The sequence below is a fragment of the Heterodontus francisci genome, chromosome 1 (assembly GCF_036365525.1).
Source record: "Heterodontus francisci isolate sHetFra1 chromosome 1, sHetFra1.hap1, whole genome shotgun sequence".
In the NCBI taxonomy this organism is placed as follows: domain Eukaryota; kingdom Metazoa; phylum Chordata; class Chondrichthyes; order Heterodontiformes; family Heterodontidae; genus Heterodontus; species Heterodontus francisci.
In genome coordinates this window covers 170,281,380-170,303,070 of record NC_090371.1, presented here as the reverse complement: position 1 = coordinate 170,303,070, position 21,691 = coordinate 170,281,380, and the positions used below count along the sequence as shown (strand labels likewise).

The following is a 21,691-nucleotide window of genomic DNA, read 5'->3' as shown; positions in this document are numbered from 1 at the left end:
GTAATCAAATTTGAATTGGATAGATCCAGACTGAATCCAAGCATGCCCTTTCTCCCTGATGTTTTATGGATGTTTGCCCCTCGACAGTGATTGTGTAAATGAGTGAAATCTAATATGTGTGTTAAAACAGCAGGGTTTACTGGCTGCATCTGGGTTACGCAAAGGTTAATTCCCAAGGAATCAAACTCTATGGTACTTTTCGCTGTGATCAATCTTCACTAATCAATATCATTTTTGCTCCAGTTAGTTGTTAAAGATAGCGGGGTTGAAGTTCTAGTTGGTGCAAGTGTGCAGAGTATATGCTACAATATAGACCCAAATCTAAATCCCAGGGACTGGCATATCTGCATGGAGTAACCGAGAACCCGCAAGTACACATCAGTAGCACTATCCCCCAAATCAGAGTGGCACCATACTACTCCAAGGGTAGAAAGAAAGACTTGCAAAGAGCCAAATATGAAAGAAAAAAAATTCTATTCAGCTCCCAATGAATCTACTATTCAAGATAATTAAACCCTTTGACTTTCTTTGCCTGCTGAAGGTTTGGTACTTTTCCAAAGGCCTCATTTGGCAAGACTTTTTTGAGGTTTTTTATGGGCACATTGGACATAATTCCCAGGGTAGGCAGGCAGGCAACTGTCCCATACAGGCATCCTTGCGTTTGGTGGGGGTTGATGGGGGAATGGATGGATGAAAGGTCACCCACGCCTCATTCCCCCCCCCTGGAAAATAGCTGCCCATCAACCAGGTGGAATGTCAGTTGAATTGAATTCTAGCCCAAATTTCAGCTGTAGGTAAGTGGTTTGCTCACTATCTGCCCTAGCCACAGAATAAAATTTCTGGACCAGCAGGCTTAGCATTTTGACAGGCATCTCTGCGAGTAAGGCATTTTATTCTCCTAATTATCCCACAACCATGGGATTTGTCTTCCATTTGGAAATGAGGTGATTGGTGAAGGAGTAAAAGCATTTTTAGAATCAGGAGATTTGTGCAGACAGTTTGTACAAAGTTCTTTCTATGGCTTCACATACTGAAAAGATGATCTTTTTAATGATTGTTGTGAAACTAACTTGAACACCAAGGCCCCTCCTATATGACACCACTGTGGCTGAACAGCGTAAAACCAGGCAAATCAAGAGATAGTGATTATGAGATGCAAACTGGATTTTAAAAGCCTGAAGATTATGAGGGAAGAAAAGACTAAAAGACTTTAAGGAGTCAAACAGTTCAAGGAAGAAGTGAGCTTAGGCTATCAGACTGCATTAGTTTTGGGCCAGGAACTTATTCAGAGCTGCTACAGCTCTGTTGCTATAAGTTTACCAGAGATGCCATGGAAATCCAGTTTGGACGTAAATAGGGAGCAGCTCCAAGGAAATTCCTGGCCTTAATTTTGGTACAGTGGAGATGTACAGACGAGAAAGATCATGGAGGTGGCACGTTTGAGCTTAGAAGGAACAATCCACGAACTTCAGAAAAGGGACTGTATTGAAATGAGTCAAGAATTATGATAGGAAGAGAGAGTGGTTGGAGGTTGAGGTGAGATGGGCTTGCCTATTGGATAAACAACTTTGTCTTGTATCCTGTCCAGGAGTGCAAGTTAGAGAGCCTCTGCAGAAGTGAGAGAAGTATTGGGCATATTTAGGATTTATATTGTCAAGTGTTTGAAGGAGATACTGGTGTTTGGCACAAAAAATAGAAATTGTGCATCTTGGAAATAGCTTTACAAAGGAGATGTGGAAGCACCATTAATGCCAGAGGATTTAGTGAGGCCAAGAATCTCAGTAGATGAAGGAAGACTAAGGACCAAATGGTGGGGTGCTCTAGACTCAATGGGCAAAAACCATTAAATCCAGCATATATGGAGCAGTTTGAGATGTAACTGAATAGTCATCACCTCATACCATATGGGAGGCCATATGATGGTAATTTGTTAAATAGTATACAGTGCCAATGTATCAAAGGCTTAAAAGATATTTAAAGTAATGACAGATAAACTAACAATGTTTAAAAAGCAGAGTTCCAAAGTACTTAATATAAGCAACAAGAAATCCTTTGGAGAGCCCACACTGACAACTATACTGTTAATCGTGCATTAGGCCAGAACTTTGAAAGTTTTAAGAAAATATTGATGTAAGGGCAATAGGATAATGGACAGAATGCTGTGAGGGATTTATTTTCTTACAGATAGGGTGAATGCAAAACAATTTCCAAGAAAGAGGCAAGGTGGACTGAAGGTTGAAGAGATGGTACAGCACAGAAATAAATTTTCAGGCACTTTTCTTGAGGGTGATGCAGGTTTGTCATGAGGACTGTGATCAGAAGATCCAACAGATAAGGGGGGAAAACTTTGGTGTCAAGTCGCAATAGTTGAACAAAATGTAGTAGGTGGTGATCTGGAGTTATTTGCCAATTCATTAAGATTAGAGTTGGAGAGAGGAGAAAAAGTGAGCCAGAAAGATTAGCTTTCTCCTTAGGAGCTCTAAGAAGTTATCAGTTATGTTAATGTTAATTCAGACTGGAAGTTTATTCTGGAAAGTTTCACACTCTTCCTTTCCATCAGATCTGATACTGCATCTTGCTTCCATCATACCTGATATTAAAAAAAATCTGCTTTTGCATCAGGCATCTTGATCAGTCTGAATTAACATTGTTTTGCTCATATAACTGAACATGGCTGGAAACACTCGGCATGTCAGGCATCATCTGTAGAGAGAACAGGTCAGAAAAGAAAGTAGGAGAGAAATAGGATGAGGGTATGGGAGGCTTCTGGTCTTTCGCCACACCCTTGTGAAGGGGGTGGGTGGAGCAGTAAGGGTGAGGTAAGTAGCAGAACAGGAAGGAGTATCTAGAGTTTGAGTGGTTAGTTTGAAGGGGAAATGTTGAGGGATAACGATGAGCAGGAGGAGATAGTGGGAAGGTGAAAGGGTAGGTGACACAATGGGAGTGAAGGGGAGCATGAGTGATTGGGGAAGGGTTGGAAAAGGAGAGCAGTTGATGTCTACGTTTTCGTTCAAAGCCAGCCCCAAATACTCTATAGCCACTGCAATTCCTTTTCCCGACATATTATGCACTAGCTCCCATCCGAAAGCAATGAAGAAAGAACCTGTGAGAGAAGCAAAAGGAGTTAAGGGGAGTGAAAAGGGGAAGAAAATGAGAGACAGAGAGAAACAGTGACATGTTAAACTTCTGAGACAGGTACAAGAGTGGCCAGATTCAATGACTTAGCATTTGCAGTACCATCAGCGGTTGACTATTGATTCTCAAAAAATGAAGTAACATTTGTTTTGTCTCTCCTTGCTTCCTCCACTTAAAAATTATTTTCTTTCACTTTTTGTTGGCTCCCTTATGTAACAGGATGCAGCACCAACTTGATCCTAGCTCTCAGCCAGTATGACTGTATAATCAGCCGGTAGAGATTGGTACAAGTTGTGTCATTGTGGATTTTATTTCTTCCTTTCCTCCTCAAGGTGAAAATGGTTAACTGCAATCTATTCCTTACACTTCTTCCCAGCCAGGTGGCCCAACAAGATTGTTGTAAGTTGTCTAAAAGCCACCATCTCTTCATTATGTGTTGAGGCACATTATTGTGCCAGTGTGCTAATCTGATGGGTTGTTTAATTTAGTTGAAAACATGGTATATTACTCGCAGCTTAGTTACAAGAAAAAGGCCTAAAAATCAAAGTGACCACATTGAAATTGTTTGGTGTGTTCAATGTGTTGACTGTAAATGTACAACATTGTGTTTCTGACATGGTTATGGTCATAAAGTCCCAAGAGACATACAGTGGAACCAACTGTTTAGGAATTGTGTTGGCAAGATTAGCTTGTCATCTGTTTGCAAGGAACTCTTGTTTAAATATCCTTGCCTAAGGGTGTAGGTGAAGTTAAATACAGGAACTGCTACTGTGAATGAACTATGTGGTCAATGTGAAACTTTACACAATATCAATGTGGTAAATAAAAGTGTGATTACTTAAGGTGAGCAATTACACCTTTAATTGCACCTCAGTGGGAGAATTGTTTTTTTTTTAAATAAAGGTAAAATTCAAATTTTGTCCCTTCTCTGAAGATGCAACTCTTCCTTTAGAATGGTCCCATCGATGCTGATAGCTGTACTGCATCTCACAAACATGGCCATGTGCCTTCCTGCCTTCACGCAGTAACATCATGTAGCAATGTAGCAATTGAATATGGAACTCTGGATGATTTCCCATCCTGCTTACCCCACCCCACACCCGGCCCCTCCACTTAGCACAGCGATGCAGATGCCAATTACAGCACCTCAAGCAGCCATCGAATCTGGGATCTTTTGTTGGAACAGGGGAATCCTCGGCCTGTTCCATCATTCCATCTTTCGGATGAGACGTTAAACTGAGGACTCATCTGCCCTCTCAGGTGAATGTAACAGATCTCACGGCACTATTTGGAAGAGGAGCAGGGGAGTTACCCCAGTATCCTGGCCAGTATTTATCCCTCAATCAACATCACAAAAACTGATTATCTGATCATTATCACATTGCTGTTTGTGGGAGCTTGCTGTGCACAAATTGGCTGATGTGTTTCTGTCATGACAACAGTGATTACACTTCAAAAGTGCTTCATTGGCTGTAAAGCACTTTGGGACACCCTGTGCTCCTGAAAGGCGCTATATAAATGCAAGTCTTTTTCTTATTCCATTAGACCATGGCTGACGTGTACCTTAAGTCCGTTTACCCACCATTGCTCCATATTCCTTGATTCCTGACCTGACAAAAATCTGTTAATTGTAATCTTGAAAATTTCAATTGGCCCAAAATCACAGCTTTTTGGGGGAGCAAGTCCCAGATTTCTGCTACCCTGCATGAAAAAGTGATTCCTGATTTAACTCTTGCTCCAATTTTAAGATTATGCCCTCTTCTGGATTTCCCCACCAAAGGAAATTGTTTTTCTGTATCTACACTATCAAAATCCCTTTGACATTTTAAAGACCTCGATTAGATTATCCTTCAACCTTCCAAATTTAAGAAAATGCAAATCAAGTTTGTGCAAACTGTCCTCATTATTTAACCCTTTAAGCCCTGATATTCATGTGAATCTGTGCTGTATCCTCTCTAATGTCAATGGGGTCTGATCAAAGCTCTGTACAACTGACACATTGGGCTGAATTTTTCAGACATAGAATAATTTTGGCCTTGAGACCATTTACGGGTCTGTAACCGATTCAGCAGAGCAGCGTGCCTTCCAGATCATTTTCTGGAAGGCAACCAATTATCAGGCTGCCTCCGGGTTTGCTGTCCAGTTAGGGATGATGAGCAATTTGAGGAGGAGGGATAGCCAATCAGCACGCCGGCAGCCTTCACAGTGGCTGTAATGTCAGTGCGCTGCTGAGGGGAAAGTCTCAAAGGAGGACGGAGTGAAATGGCTACAAGAAAAAATTGAGGGAACCGGCAGCCGTCGCTGCACCCCAAGCACTGTCTGTGAGAGCAGTCTCCAGGAGCTGCTCTTGCAATTGCAAACCTCCACCTGCGGATGCCCTCAGGCTTTCCATTTGCACCATTAAACGGTCAGATTGCATCTTTTTCTCATGTCACTCCGACCTATAGCCAAGGTTCTGACACAGCGTGGGGCTCCTCTGTGCAAAGCTATCAAAATTGCATTGCCCTTGGAGATTTCCTGCTAATTGCCATTTCGCAAACTTAATTGGATTCCCGCCACTGTCGGGCAGGTTGCTGTCACCACACAGTAGCTGCTTCCAGGAAAAGGGGGAGGAAGCGGGAACATGTTGGGGGACTGGCACGACACATTTTTCTGATTTTGCTCGCTCCCCTGCCTCCATGGGCCTGGTAAAACTCCCCCAGTCATTTCCCCACTTTTGAATTCCAACCCCCTTCAGGTGAAGACCAACATTCCATTTTTGATTACTTTTTCTACCTGTGAAATAGCTTTCAGTGATTTGTGTACATAGACACCTAAGCCCCTTTACTCTTCCACAGCCCCTAGTCTCCCTCCATTAATAAAATATTGCTCTTTGTCTGTTTCAGTTCAAAGTCTGTGACTTCAAACTTCCTCACATTGAATTCCATTTATGTTTTGCCCACTCACTTAGTTTGTCTATTTCCCTCTGTAATGTCCTGCGCCTATCCACATGCTTACCATGTTTCTTAAATTAGTGTAATCTGCAAACATGGATTTGCAACTCTATTCTTTAATGGAAATCATTATTATATATGGTGACGAGCTGGGGCCCCAGTTCAGATCCTTGGGGAAGACAACATGTCACATCCCGCCACTCAGGGAATTAACTCTTTATCCCAGCTGTTTATCTCCCAACCAATTACCAATCCATGTGCCAAATACCTCCAATACTGGTCTCTCCCTCCCTCCCTTCTTAAATAATAAGTGACATTTGCAATTATATAATCCAAAGGCACCATTCCTGATTCTAGAATGCTTGGGAAAATTATGAAAAATGCATCTGCAATTTCCTTACCTAGAATCTGTCTTTGTGATCCTGTGCGGATCAAGGAGGCCGCAACTTGCAGTGGTGCTGCAGCTTCCTGAAGGGATGTCCCAGTACTCAGAATCATTAGGATCAGGGCCATCATAGTCCCAAGAGGCTTGTGATATGATGGTGTACGCAAGCAGGTAGCTCTCAGTTAGTACCTCACTGCAGCACCAGTATACGTTTAAGAGCAGCACAGTTGAGAATATTTTTCCATTCATTCCAGTCAAAGCTGATAACTTATAACTTGTGGACACTCTCAGTTTGTGAACGTAATCAGTTCCTGGTTGGACAAGTCACTCAGGTAATTTATCCCTCATTTCCAGTTCTGATATAAATGGTGGCTATACTAGGACAGCAGCTTTTCTCCTCATTATCCTGTCATTGGATACAAGTACCAGATTGGGGTAGAAACAAAAATGCCACTACCCAGTTTCACCAGAATTTACTAGATATCTTAGAACAGATGTAACTCTGGCGTATCTGATTTATGCACCAAATTCAGTTGCCCACACCAGAAATACATCACTCATGGCAGAAAAATACAAATTCTGGATGCAATATCGACAGAACTTTTTTTTAACATTTTACTACATATCCCTGCACATTTGGGCCAGAATTTAATGGTGAGGTGGTGGCCCTGCCCACTGGCTGGAAAATCAGGGGCGAGACTGCCTCCGCTGGGCCTGAAAGCCACATTGCTATTTTGCATAGCTCAGGCCCTTAATTGGCGTCAGTTTAGACTGCCAGCCCCCCCCCCCACCCCCCCCCCCCCCCCCCCGCCCCCGAGGCAGGAAGTCCCATCTCCAAGAGCTGCCAGTCAATCAGAGGGCAGCTGTTCAGTCCCAGCAGTGCCACCGGGAGCAGTGGTCACTGCTGGGACTGCACCCAGTGAGAGGAGTCACAATGGATGCTAGCTTGGGAACATGTAAGTGGGGTCAGGCCTCATTGGGGACAATCTGCTAGGCCCCAACAAGGAGGGTGGGACAGTCGGAGTATAGGGCAGGGGTTTTTACTGGGGGCGGTCAATGCTGCTGGGGGTGGGGGGGGCCCTCTGTGGGAAACAGGATGCCGGATTAGTAGGGCCTCCCCCCAGCCCACAAGGAGGCCTCCAGGTACTACCGGGCAGCCTCCTCAGGTGCTGAAGTGCCCATTGCCACTGGTAAAATACTAATGGGGTGGAACGAAGCCCTCAAGTGGCTATTAATTGGTCAGGCCTAAGGGCAGGCAGGCCATTTGCCGCCTCCCCTGCCGCTGGTAAAATAGCGGGGGCAGGTAGGCGACGGGCACGGTGCCCCCGCTTCCCTCATGGTTTTACACCCACCTCCTAGCCAGCTCCCGGAGAGGGCGTTAAATTCCGGCCTTGGTGACATAACTCATACACCTAAATCAGATTTCTTACATTTGTTGCCTCGAACCACTTAACAAAGCAGTGACGCAGCAGTGGAAAGTTTTTTTTTTAACATTGAGAATATTCCAATTAATTTAACTTTTTGGTGCAATGTTTATTATTTTGTCTATCTTTTTTCCTTCTCTTCTTTCATGAAGGTCTTGTTTCTTTGCTGGGGTTGAGACGCCTTTCTGTCTCCTTGCCTAAGTAGCCGTTCTTCCTGTGTAAGCCTTAACCATGAGTGTTGGCTGGCATCAGAGCTCAGTTCTGTCCTTACTCAATGTTCCTGAATGTGACCTTTGGAACTGGCTTCCTTGTGTAGTAATTCAGATTGGAAATTTTGGTTATCAGTTTCTCCTCCTCCCTGAGCCAGGGCAGAGATCAGTTGTCACACGCAAATTTCTGCCCTCGTTGAGATCAGCTAACTCAGCAAAATGTTGAAATGTTCATTTTTGGACAAAGTTTGACATTGTGCTTTTCCTTGTTTCGTCTCCATGGATTGGGGACCAAAGTGTATTTTGATTTTATTTCACGCAGTCCCACCGTACAAGAGTGACACCAAATGGAAGGCGAGCCATTCTTCCTGTGGATGGGGAATTAGGGGCAATCAGAGTGCAGTGTCATCCCTAGGCAATCCTTCGTGATCCTGGAGGACAGCTACTAGCAGCATTGCTGGCAGTATTGGTACAGGTTGCATGATGGTGCTTTCTGCAGGAATGAAGAAAAAAAGCAATAATTAAAAAAAGAGGTATTATGAAAGTTTTTATGAAAACTATTTGCTTATAATATCTCATCTTTTGTGTTGTCGTGATACATCAGATTTGCATCAACATAAAGTGTTCAGTGCACCTCTGAATATGAAGGTGCCCAAAGTAAATTTAGGCAAGTGTTGTGAGGTGATTTGATACTGCTTAGCTTTAACATTGACTGCCGCATAACTTTCACAGGTGTGGAATTAACTTTCAGACCTCATCTCTCACTTATTAATGCTATCAGAGAATGAGCTGTCTCATTGGCTCTTCAACGTCAATATGTCCTCCGCATTTTGGCAGCAGTGGAGTGGAGCTTTGTACATGTGTGTAAGTGAAGATGCCAGTTTTCACTAGCTGGGGAGTGTCGTGGAGCCAAATGGGGCACTAGTCTCAAACCAGTAGTTGGGGCAGAATTGCAGAAACTGGCTTTTACCATATTGCATCTTTCAAGTGGTATTTTCAAAACTGGCTGCAATGAAATTTTGACATTGCAAAGAAGTGTTTTGTATCAGTTGGGAAGCCAAAGTATAAGAGTTGTTCAAAAGATCTCTCTTTTTCTTCGTTCCCCAGGCTGATAGAGGAACATAAAACCAGAAATGGAGACTGGATTTATGCAGAGAAAATGAGGAGTAAAAAAGAAAGGGAACTGTAATTTGAATTAGAATGAGTTCTGTTAAACTCCAGAAAGCTGGTTATGGAAGGATAATGCTGGAGCCTATATTTACTCAGTTTCACATTTATGGTGCAGAATAAAAGGATTACAAACATGTAGCTCCTCACTCAAAACCCTCCACCAGTCTCAGTGTGTGTCTGCATATAAGTGCTCAACTAAGACCCAGTTAACGCCTTTCACCTGCATATAATCAAACTATTGATACACAATTAACAGTTCACGTTAATTGCGAGCGAGATGGGGATAAGGCCTGTTGTGATAGGGACTCTCTTCCAATGTTGCAATGGTGGAGGGAAGGAGGGATATTGTCTGGGTAAGGCATTGGAGCTCTCCGCTTCACAAATTGGACTTAAGAGAAGTTGTCACTGAGGACAGATTTAATTTTACCTGCCAACATGTCCTAAAAATATTTTCTGTGAATACCAAATGCCATTGTGGTCCAAGAGGAAAGTATGTTTTTTCTTTAGTTAAATCCTTTCCTCGTGTTTGCAGGATATTTCACAAGCTTTGTCTGGCATTGTCATTTGGTAAAAAACCTACTTGCCAATTGTAGTAAAGTGAGCTGCAAAAGTGGACTGCTTTGGTGATGGTTTGGGGAAATGTGAGCTTGATGGATAAGCTACAGGAACTTGTATCTGATGTAAGAAGAAACCAACTAGTGATGCCCTACTGTATTACTCATGCATAAAAGGTAAGGACTCTGAAGCATCTTCCCTCACTTTTATCTTGTGAATAGTTCCCTCTCCCCCTTGCCCACTGTGATCACGTGGCTGTGCTTCTGAACTCTGCTGCCTTTCCCGCCTGTTGACATTGACAGGGAGATTGATCATGGATGTCATAATGGATGTGCCGTTTTAAGCCATGGACGCATCCTGTATCGCTTTGCTGCTTGGCTTGCCAGCCTACCATTGGTGACAACACACCCACTACCACAGACTGGGTGGGGTGTGTTCTCTACTCCCACTCACTTCTCAACAGCTGGTTGGATGGCTGATGTGTTTATCAAGGACCAATCAAATCTGAGATAGTGGGCTTCAGTTTAATTTATTTTTAATATAGATAAATGGTTAGGATTCTGATCAACCCTGTAACACGATCCAAACATTTATCCTGTAGTTAGGATAACAGTACCTCTGGTGGATTGACGGGTAATTGCATCACCCATTGTGCTGCTGAGTCATTCCAACCAGGTAGATTCCAGGGCTGCTCCCTGGTCTCTGCTGGATTAACTGAACAGCAATGGTGGCATTCGGGATAAGACAGTTAGTCATAACATCCCCAGGTGAGGGACAGGAACAAAAGCACCTAAGCTTCCCACTGCTGATTAACAACCCCTACTGCAAAGTCCATGTATGGGAATGTCAGGTGAGATCAGAATTGGGCCCTGCTGTGATGCCCCAGCAATCAAATAGTTTGTAGATACTCACTGTCTCTTGCCACTTGGGCAAGGAAACTGGTGTTTTCTGGAACCTATGGAAGTAGACCCCAGCATGAGGAAGCATGCACAGGAGATGAGAAATGGAAATTGAAGGGAAAAAAGATAAACAATGTTATAATTTTCAGGATAATCTGGAAGATGCACACATGCACAAAAGAAAATAAGTAGTCTGGTGATTTTATTTTGTTACAGAAATACTGCCCTAGGCTGGGAAGGTTTTGAGACATCTAAGATAGTGTTAAAATCACTGCCAGTGACTGATGTTGGATAGAATATCACTGGTAACCTTTCAAGTTGGTCATAGGGGGTAATTACAAAAAATCTGACACTGCAAGTAGAGCAACAGAATAAATAGACTGTGTGATTAGAAATGCTACAAAATGTTACCACACTGAATGGTTTTTAAAGAAACCTTTTGCAACAATATTCTTTTGTACCAAAAGTCTGCTTTTTGTGTTATTCTCTTGACTGTAAGTAGGACTATGGTCATGAGACACGGTGTTGCATCTCTGCCCCGATCACACTGAGTAACACCTCACTGGAAGTGGTTCGCAAATTCTGATACCGTGGGTCAACAGTGACAGACAATCTGTCCCTTGATGCAGAGCTCGATACACACATAGAGAAAGCAGCTACCACCTTTTTGCTGACTCCCGAAACACGCATGAGATAACACCAAGCTGACCCTTAGGACCAAGCTGATGGTTTATAAGGCCTGTGTTCTCAGCACCTTGCTGTATGGCTGTGAAACCTGGGCAACTTACAGCTACCAGGAAAAGATGCTCAATAATTTCCATCTTCATTGTTTGCGGTGCATTATGGTTATATCCTGACAGGACAAAATCACAAATGTCTCAAAGGCAGAGCTCCCAAATGTGTTGGCGTTAATCAAACAGAGGTGGTTTTGGTGGATCAGACACATCCGCAGGATGGAAGACGGTCACATACCCAAGGACCTTCTGTATGGTGAGGTGGCCGGGGCCAGCCGACCAGTGGGGCACCCAAAGCACAGCTTGAAGTATGCTTGCAAGTGTGACATGAAGGCCCTAAATGTCGACCATCACATCTGGGAGTCATTAGCTGGTGGAAGAGGGAAATGGTGACACATCTTATGGACTGGTGTGCACTACCATGACGACCAGTTGTTACAGCAGCTTGCCAACAGGTGCCAATGTCAAAATTAACAACACACAGTGTCACTTGGTAGCTTCACATGTGGTACTTGTGGCTGAATCTGCCTCTCAAGGATTGGCCTTCACAGCCATCAGCAGAGGTGCACCAAGAGAAGGCACCCCACCGAAATGGCTTGTTTGCTGCATTTCCATCATCTTTCGTAGATGGAAAGATGCAGCACGTTGTAAGTAGGATTATTAGGTTGACATAAACAGGGTCTAATAGTATTGTGCTGGTGTCCGAATGTCCTGATAGACAGTTTCTGTGAGGGAAATGAGCAAACCTGTCTCTTATTATTGGCACAGTGATCATTCACATCAAGGATAAGTTTTTAATCACATCTCCATTGTTGTATTCATAGAATCATAGAAAGTTTATAGCGTTGAAAGAGGCCACTTGGCCCATCGTATCTGCGTCGGCTGGAAAAAAAAGTAGCTTAATCCTACTTCCCAGCATTTGGTCAGCATTCACGGAACTGTGATTGGATGCAAAAAAAAACTGAAGTGTTTGAAATAAAGTCAAAGTAAAATATATTTTTAGGTAGTGATTTATGTGGTTTGCAGCCTGCAAGGCAATGGCTGACCCAGGAATAGGCACTCTGCAAGGTGGTGAGGCCTCTATCAAACTTTCATTGCAGGTTATGAGCTTTCCTTGTGTAAACACAATTATTTTGGAACAAAACTGGGAGGCATGGCAGTCTTTAGTACTCCATGAAATTGCAATTCCAAATGTTTTACAATGTGTGTGTGTGTGTCTCAATTGAGCTCTATAATGAAAGAATTGTTTTTGGAATAGCTTAGTTTTTGCAGTCACTGAAAGCTTCATACATTTGAGGTCAGGCAGAATGTGTTTTAGCAATATCTCACATTCCACTAAACAATACAGAGCAATTGCAACTCATTGTAAAAAGTATACTCCTTAGTGCACCAGTGTAACTTCTTTTGGGTGCTGTACTTTCTGCCCTAATGACCTCAATGAATTAGCAAGATTCGGAACCACATTCTGCTGTGGGGCAGAATGGAGACTATAGAAACTATTGCACTTATGACCATTAATAGTGTTGCAAAAGTATGAATCGTCTTGTGTCTAGGTAGAATTCAGACTTGGATTTAACTGATGGAAAGACATTTCTCTGTTGCATTGTGTTGTATCATTTAGTTCCTGTGAGACTCTAGTATCAAAAGTAATATGATCTGAAGTTAATGAAAAAGAAAACCATTTGCAGCCTGAGGATTAACTCTCATTCATGAGAAAGTAAGAGGACAGTAGTAACCATAGAGGCAACCCTTCAGTAATTATCAACCCTTCAAACATAACTAGGAATCTTCTAAAGCTTTTACATCCCATGCTGCAGCTGCTCACTTGCTGGAGTTTCAACACTACTCCCCCTTTTCCATGCTTTTCAGTGAGAGACTGGGAGCATTGGAATGCCTGTGTGAGTGAAAAACAATGTAGTCCCATTAAAACTCTGGTTGTACTATAGACCATGGAGAATTTTTACCTGCCTCTCTCGCTGAAGAGGAGCAGTGTTGAACCTTAGATTAATGTTAACAGAGTGGATTGTGTGGCCAGTGATGATGAGGGGAAAGTGGTGGAGCTGGATGCAAGAGTAAGTGGAAGAGAGAATGGGACTTTTTTTATTATTCGTTCATGGGATACAGGTGTCACTGGCTAGGCCAGCATTAATGCCTATCCCTAATTGCCCACTGAAGGCACTTAAGAGTTAATCACATTGCTGTGGGTCTGGAGTCACATGTAGGCCAGACCACGTAAGGGCGGCAGGTTTCCTTCCCTCAAGGACATTAGGGAACTTTTTTTTAATTCATGGGATGTGGGCGTCGCTGGCCAGACCAGCATTTATTGCCCATCCCTAATTGCCCTTGAGAATGTGGTGGTGAGCTGCCTTCTTAAACTGCTGCAGTCCATGTGAGGGGTAGGTATACCCACAGTGCTGTTAGGAAGGGAGGTCCAGGATTTTGACCCAGCGACAGTGAAGGAGCGGCGATATAGTTCCAAATCAGGATGGTGTGTGACTTGGAGGGGAACTTGCAGGTGTTGGTGTTCCCATGCATTTGCTGCCCTTGTCCTTCTAGCTGGTAGAGGTTGCAGATCTGGAAGGTGCTGTCTAAGGAGCCTTGTTGCAGTGCATCTTGTAGATGGGTTTTAGACTAGCTTTTTAATGCCAGATTTTGAATTGAATTCAAGTTTCACCATCTGCCATGGTGGGATTCGAACCCGGTCCCCTAAGCATGAGCCTCAGCATCTGGATTACTGATCCAGTGACATTACCACTACGCCACTGCCTCCCCAGGGGAAACAATTCCTCTACATAAAAAACATGTTTATAATTCTTGCTACACGCAGCACATAGGAAGTCTTCCTCATGGCTTTATTAGTATAAGATATTGGTGTAAATTCAGATTTATTTTGAATGAGTAGGCAGTGCAGAGCAAGTCTCTATCTTAAACCCTAACTGTGATGGCTCAAAGGTGCAACCTTTTTGTGTGTGAGCCTTTCAAATCAGGGCAAATTTAAATCCTGGTCTGAGTGAGCTGTCCTACACCAGGACAGCAGGGTGTTAACGTGGTCTCTGCTTCTGATTTCCCGACTGGAATTGTGCTTGTGGATGTGGACAGAGTGATGTCCTCTGTAGCTGGATGTGAATAATGGCCTATTGGGTGACTGCGGAATGTGGAACTTTAGGAGGGTGGAAAAAGAAAGAGAAGATTGAATCTGTTTGGTGGGAAAGAGATCTGCCACTTGCATTTTGCCCTTCCACTCTATGATGTAATCACAACTCCAAACATTTTTATGGTTGATATACCAGGGCGGTTTGCACCTGAACAGAGCTGGGACAAATTTGCTAGCAGGGTGATTTGCTAGTGCTACTGGGGAGGGCTTAAACTAACTTGGTGTGGGAACCAGTAGTGTTACGACTCAGGCGGGAGGAGTGCACTGTCGTTTCTAGTTGCACTTCTCCACAGGTCGCAACATATATCCAAATGTTTACCCGGTTGCAGTACAGCCAATAATATACACTTTTTTTAAATCCCAGAATAAAGTACACCAACAAGGTTTCATTAATAAACAACAGAATTATCAGTTTACTGTAGAACAGAACTTAACCATTAGCAAAGCATTAACACACAGATTGAAATATGGAAGTTCCCTTTTTAAATTCCCGAATTACACTCGCATACCCTGTAGAAATACAGAAATTCTCTCTGCAGAGGTCTGTTACAAAAAAGACAAAGAAAAAACTATGTTGGCCAAATGCTTGCTAATTCTTGTTGGAAGAAAATAGAAGGAAGTCAGTTGCCCCTTTTTTGGTCCAAACCGAGAGTTGACCTCCATAAACCTTGACATGTGGCTTCTCCATAACCATTTTTCCCCAAGTCACCAAGGGTTCTGTTGTTTACTGAGCCCAAATCACAGGTGATTTTCAAACAGCATCTCAAGTGTCCTTTCAGTGAACATGGTTAAAAAAAAACACATCCATGGAATCTTTTCAGTTTTAACACAAGTCCTCCAAAAAATTTTTTAAATGAAAGCACATTCATAACAGAAGATAATACAAGAGAGGAACACCAAGGTACACAGAGAATTGGAAGAGACAGATAGCACTAGAGTAGGAAATAGCGAAGTATTAGGTGGGGTCAGAGTGAGAGTGTTGGACAGTACCAGAGCAGGGAGTAGTTCCATATTAGATGGGAATGGACTGAGAAGGACTATGAGGACTGCAAAGACAGGATTTCAATGCATGTGTGTAAGTGCACAAAGTATTGCAAATAAGATTGGTGAGCTAAAAGCACAAATAGCCGTATGGTAATATGATGTAGTGGCAATAACGGAAACGTGGCTTAAAAATGGCGAGGGCTGGGTGCTTAATATACTAGGATGTAAAGTATCCAGAAAAGACAGAGAAGGAAAAAAGGAAGGTGGGGTAGCAGTCCTGAGTAGGGAAGATATTGCAGTGCTGGAAAGGAAATATATCCTTGAAGAGGCAAAGACAGAATCCATTTGGCTAGAGTTGAGGAGAAAAAAGGCTATGATCACGTTACTAGGGGTATTCTATAGGCCTCCAAATAGTGAGAGAGAAAGAGGAGCAAATGTGCAGGGAAATCACAGATGTGCAAGAATTATAAAGTGGTAATATTGGGGGACTTTAATTACCCAAATATTGATTGTGATCAAATTAGAGTAAAGTGTAAGGAGGAGGAATTTCTGAAATGTGTTCAGGAGAACTTGCTTGATCAGTATGTTCTCAGCCGAACTAGAAAGGAGGCATTGCTGGATCTGGTGCTGGGAAATGAGGTGGGCCAAGCGAACCAATTGTCTGTGGGCGAGCACTTGGATAAGAGTGATCATCATATCATAAGGTTTAGACTCATAATACAGAAAAGCAAGGAAGAAGATAAGATAGAACGTTTAGATTGGAAGAGGGCAAATTTCAACATGATGGGAAGGGATCCAGTCAGGGTAGAATGGAATCAAAGACTGGCAGGAAGAGCTGTATCAGAACAATGGGTTAACTTTAAGGAAGAGATGCTTCGAGTACAGGCTAGAAACATTCCAACAAGGGTGAAAGGTAGGGGAACCAAGAACATGGCTCCTTGGTTGATGAGGGCAATAGAAATGATGAAACAAAAAAAGAGGGTGTATGATGCATGCCAGATGAACTCATCAAGTGAGAACCAGGCCATATATAAGAGGTAGAGGAGGAGAACGAAGCATTGCTTCATTCGGTGTTCTGTGTATACTTGGTACGATTGTTCTGGCCACCAGATTAGCCTGTGCAATGAAGCTTTCAGGTGTAAAAAGAACATGGCAATCAGAAAAGCCTGGATGAGGAATGTGTTTGCACGATGTGGACGGCCTATTGGGAATAAAGGTGCCCCCGAACACACAAAAAGCCACCACCCGGCCCCAGTTGACTCCATCGCGGAACAGCTCTTCGGCCACAGCTTCAAAGCGCCCGCGGGTAGTGTCTGGCTCGAAGCGCATCTGCAGCGCAATGTCGGTGAATTCCTGCTGGTACTGGCGCTCGAAGCTGTCGCCCACCTCCCGGAGGACGCAGTGAGCTTTCTCGGTTGCGATGGTGGGAGCTGATGAAATGTTTTATTACCTGCCCCCCTTCCCAGCTCCCCCTTGCACCATCTTCCCCTCGCACCCCCTTCCCCTTCCCAGCTCCCCCTTGCACCCCCTTCCCTCCACCCCTTCCCACCGCATCCCTCCCCCTCACACTCCCTCCCCCTGCTCTGCAGCTCCTTCCCCCCGCACCCCCTTTCCTCCTCCCACCAGCATCCACCTATCCCTGAGCAGGGGCCCTAACAACCCCACTGCCTTGTAGGCGTCTCGGGAGAGACCAATGCTAAGGGAGTAAACCCTAACACAAAATCCGGAGCGGAACCCCGAAGGCGGTCATGTGTCACCTTTGGCATGTTTCCGGCAGTTCCTGCAGCCATACCGGTGCCAAACGTCGTCTGCACTCCTTTGGACTCCACCAGGAAGGCCTAGAGGGGGGTTTTGAAGCTTGGGCAACTCACAACCTCCAGACATCCGCCCAGGTATGCGCCATGGAGAGGTCACTCCATAGTCACCTCACAGCGACCAAAACAACACGGAAGGCAGCAGTTACGGGTTATAAGCCCAGCTCAATTGGCGTAGAGATTAGGCGCCACGGATTGCCTTTGTCGGTGGGAGAGGTCATCGCATCTCACTGGATAGCTACCGCCCACTTCAAACCAGGCAGCCCCCGGTCAGTAAGGTTCTGTCCCGCCACAGTCCACTTGCTTCAATGGGTGCTTGGAGCTCAGGGTCATTGCCCGAAAGGTGGACTGAAACACCGCACCAAACAACACGAAAAAAGGAAAGAAGGTACCAGCCCTTCGTGTTGCAAGCTGGAAGGTCAGAACTATGTGTCCTGGCCTGTCGGAAGACCTTACACAAATCGACGATTCTCGGAAGACCGCCATCATTAACAACGAGCTCAGTAGACTCAATGTAGACATTGCAGCACTTCAGGAGACACGCCTCCCCGCAAGTGGATCTCCAGCAGAGCAAGACTACACCTTCTTCTGGCAGGGTAGGGATCCTGAAGAACCAAGACAGCATGGAGTGGGCTTCGCCATCAGAAACTCCTTGCTCAGCATGATAGAGCCACCTTCAAATGGCTCGGAACACATACTGTCCATCCGACTGCTCACCGCCTCTGGTCCAGTACACCTACTCAGCATCTATGCTCCAACACTCTGCTCCCCACCTGAAGCTAAAGACCAGTTCTACGAGGAACTCCATAATATCATTAGTAGCATCCCCAATACCGAACGTCTGTTCCTGCTGGGGGACTTTAATGCCAGGGTTGGGGCTGACCATGACTCATGGCCCTCCTGCCTTGGGCGCTATGGCGTTGGAAGGATGAATGAGAATGGACAGAGACTGCTTGAGTTGTGTACCTATCACAATCTCTGCATCACCAACTCGTTCTTTCATACTAAACCCTGTCACCAGGTTTCTTGGACGCATCCAAGATCACGTCATTGGCACCAGCTGGACCTCATCGTCACAAGGCGAGTCTCTTTAAACAGCATTCAAATCACACGCAGCTTCCACAATGCGGACTGTGACACCGACCACTCCCTGGTGTGCAGCAAGGTCAGACTCAAACCAAAGAAGCTGCATCACTCCAAGCAGAAGGGCCGCCCACGCACCAACACTAGCAGAATTTCTTATCCACAGCTGTTGCATAAGTTTCAAAATTCACTTGAAAAAGCCCTTCAAAACACTCCTACAGGGGATGCAGAGACCAAGTGGGCCCACATCAGAGACGCCATCTATGGCTGAGCAATGACCACCGATGGCAAACGTGTGAAGCAGAATGCAGACTGGTTTCAATCTCCCTTTGGAGAGCTGGAACCTGTCATAGCCGCTAAGCGCATTGCACTGTTGAACTACAAGAAAGCCCCTAGCAAGTTAACATCCGTAGCATTTAAAGCAGCCAGAAGCGCTGCACAAAGAACAGCCAGGCGCTGCGCAAATGACTACTGGCAACACCTATGCAGTCATATTCAGCTGGCCTCAGACACCGGAAACATCAGAGGAATGTATGATGGCATGAAGAGAGCTTTTGGGCCAACCATCAAGAAGGTCGCCCCCCTCAAATCTAAATCAGGGGACATAATCACTGACCAACGCAAACAAATGGACCGCTGGGTTGAGCACTACCTAGAACTGTACTCCAGGGAGAAAGTTGTCACTGAGACCGCCCTCAATACAGCCCAGCCTCTGCCAGTCATGGATGAGCTGGACGTACAGCCAACAAAATTGGAACTCAGTGATGCCATTGATTCTCTAGCCAACGGAAAAGCCCCTGGGAAGGACGGCATTACCCCTGAAATAATCAAGAGTGCCAAGCCTGCTATACTCTCAGCACTACATGAACTGCTTTGCCTGTGCTGGGATGAGGGAGCAGTACCACAGGACATGCGCGATGCCAATATCATCACCCTCTATAAAAACAAAGGTGACCGCGGTGACTGCAACAACTACCGTGGAATCTCCCTGCTCAGCATCGTGGGGAAAGTCTTTGCTTGAGTTGCTTTAAACAGGCTCCAGAAGCTGGCTGAGCGCGTATACCCTGAGGCACAATGTGGCTTTCGTGCAGAGAGATCGACCATTGACATGCTGTTCTCCCTTCGTCAGATACAGGAGAAATGCCGCGAACAACAGTTGCCCCTCTACATTGCTTTCATTGATCTCACCAAAGCCTTTGACCTCGTCAGCAGACGTGGTCTCTTCAGACTACTAGAAAAGATCGGATGTCCACCAAAGCTACTAAGTATCATCACCTCATTCCATGACAATATGAAAGGCACAATTCAGCATAGCGGCACCTCATCAGACCCCTTTCCTATCCTGAGTGGCGTGAAACAGGGCTGTGTTCTCGCATCCACACTGTTTGGGATTTTCTTCTCCCTGCTGCTCTCACATGCGTTCAAGTCTTCAGAAGAAGGAATTTTCCTCCACACAAGATCAGGAGGCAGGTTGTTCAACCCTGCCCGTCTAAGAGCGAAGACCAAAGTACAGAAAGTCCTCATCAGGGAACTCGTCTTTGCTGACGATGCTGCTTTAACATCTCACACTGAAGAGTGTCTGCAGAGTCTCATCGACAGGTTTGCGGCTGCCTGCAATGAATTTGGCCTAACGATCAGCCTCAAGAAAACGAACATCATGGGACAGGATGTCAGAAATGCCCCATCCATCAATATTGGCGACCACGCTCTGGAAGTGGTTCAAGAGTTCACCTACATAGGCTCAACTATCACCAGTAACCTGTCTCTCGATGCAGAAATCAACAAGCGCATGGGAAAGGCTTCCACTGCTATGTCCAGACTGGCCAAGAGAGTGTGGGAAAATGGTGCACTGACACGGAACACAAAAGTCCGAGTGTATCAAGCCTGTGTCCTCAGTACTTTGCTCTATGGCAGCGAGGCCTGGACAACGTATGTCAGCCAAGAGCGACGTCTCAATTCATTCCATCTTTGCTGCCTCCGGAGAATCCTTGGCATCAGGTGGCAGGACCGTATCTCCAACACAGAAGTCCTCGAGGTGGCCAACATCCCCAGCTTATACACACTACTGAGTCAGCGGCGCTTGAGATGGCTTGGCTATGTGAGCCGCATGGAAGATGGCAGGATCCTCAAAGACACATTGTACAGCGAGCTCGTCACTGGTATCAGACCCACCGGCCGTCCATGTCTCCGCTTTAAAGACGTCTGCAAATGCGACATGAAGTCCTGTGACATTGATCACAAGTCGTGGGAGTCAGTTGCCAGTGATCGCCAGAGCTGGCGGGCAGCCATAAAGGCTGGGCTAAAGTGTGGTGAGTCGAAGAGACTTAGCAGTTGGCAGGAAAAAAGACAGAAGCGCAAGGGGAGAGCCAACTGTGTAACAGCCCCGACACACAATTTCCTCTGCAACACCTGTGGAAGAGTCTGTCACTCTAGAATTGGCTTTTATAGCCACTCCAGGCGCTGCTCCACAAACCACTGACCACCTCCAGGCGCTTACCCATTATCTCTCGAGACAAGGAGGCCAAAGAAGAAGAAGACGACTTTGCATCAGTTTTCACTAAAGAAATGGAGGCTGACGAAATAGAAGCAGAGAGAGCAGAGACAATGGATAGGATAAAAATTGAGAGCGGGGAGGTACTAAAACGTTTGGCTATGCCGAGGATTGATAAGTCACCTGGTCCGGATGGCTTGCATCCCAGTTTGCTAAAGGAAGTGGGCATGGAAATAACAGAAGGGCTTGCCATAATCTTCCAATCTTCCCTTGATATGGGGGGAGGGGGTGCCAGAGGATTGAAGAGTGGCAAATGTGACACTCTAATTGAAGAAATGGTGTAAGGACAGTCTTAGCAACTACAGGCCAGTTAGTTTAACAGCACTGGTGGGTCAGGATTTAGAAACAAAAATCAGGGAAAATATCAATGGACGCTTGGAGAGTTCGAGTTAATTAAGGATAGCCAGCCTGGATTTGTAAAAGGCAGATCATGCTTGACTAATTGAATTTTTTGGTGAAGTGGCAGAGAAGGTTGATAAAGGGAATACGGTGGATGTTGTTTCTGTGGATTTTAAGAAAGCATTTGATAAGATACCACATAAAAGGCTGGTTAACATAATTGAGACTCATGGAATAGGAGGATCTGTGGCTAATTGGATAAAAAAAAATTGGCTTAAGGACAGAAAACAGTGTGCCATAGTAAATGGTTGCTTTTCAGTCT

At 44.8% G+C, this 21,691-nt stretch overlaps 1 protein-coding gene across 11 annotated transcripts in view; it reads left to right on the top strand.

Annotated features, from left to right (window-relative positions):
• shroom3 (shroom family member 3) overlaps window positions 1-21,691 on the top strand; it is a 480,123-nt gene that overhangs the window by 354,092 nt on the left and 104,340 nt on the right. The window lies entirely within an intron of this gene.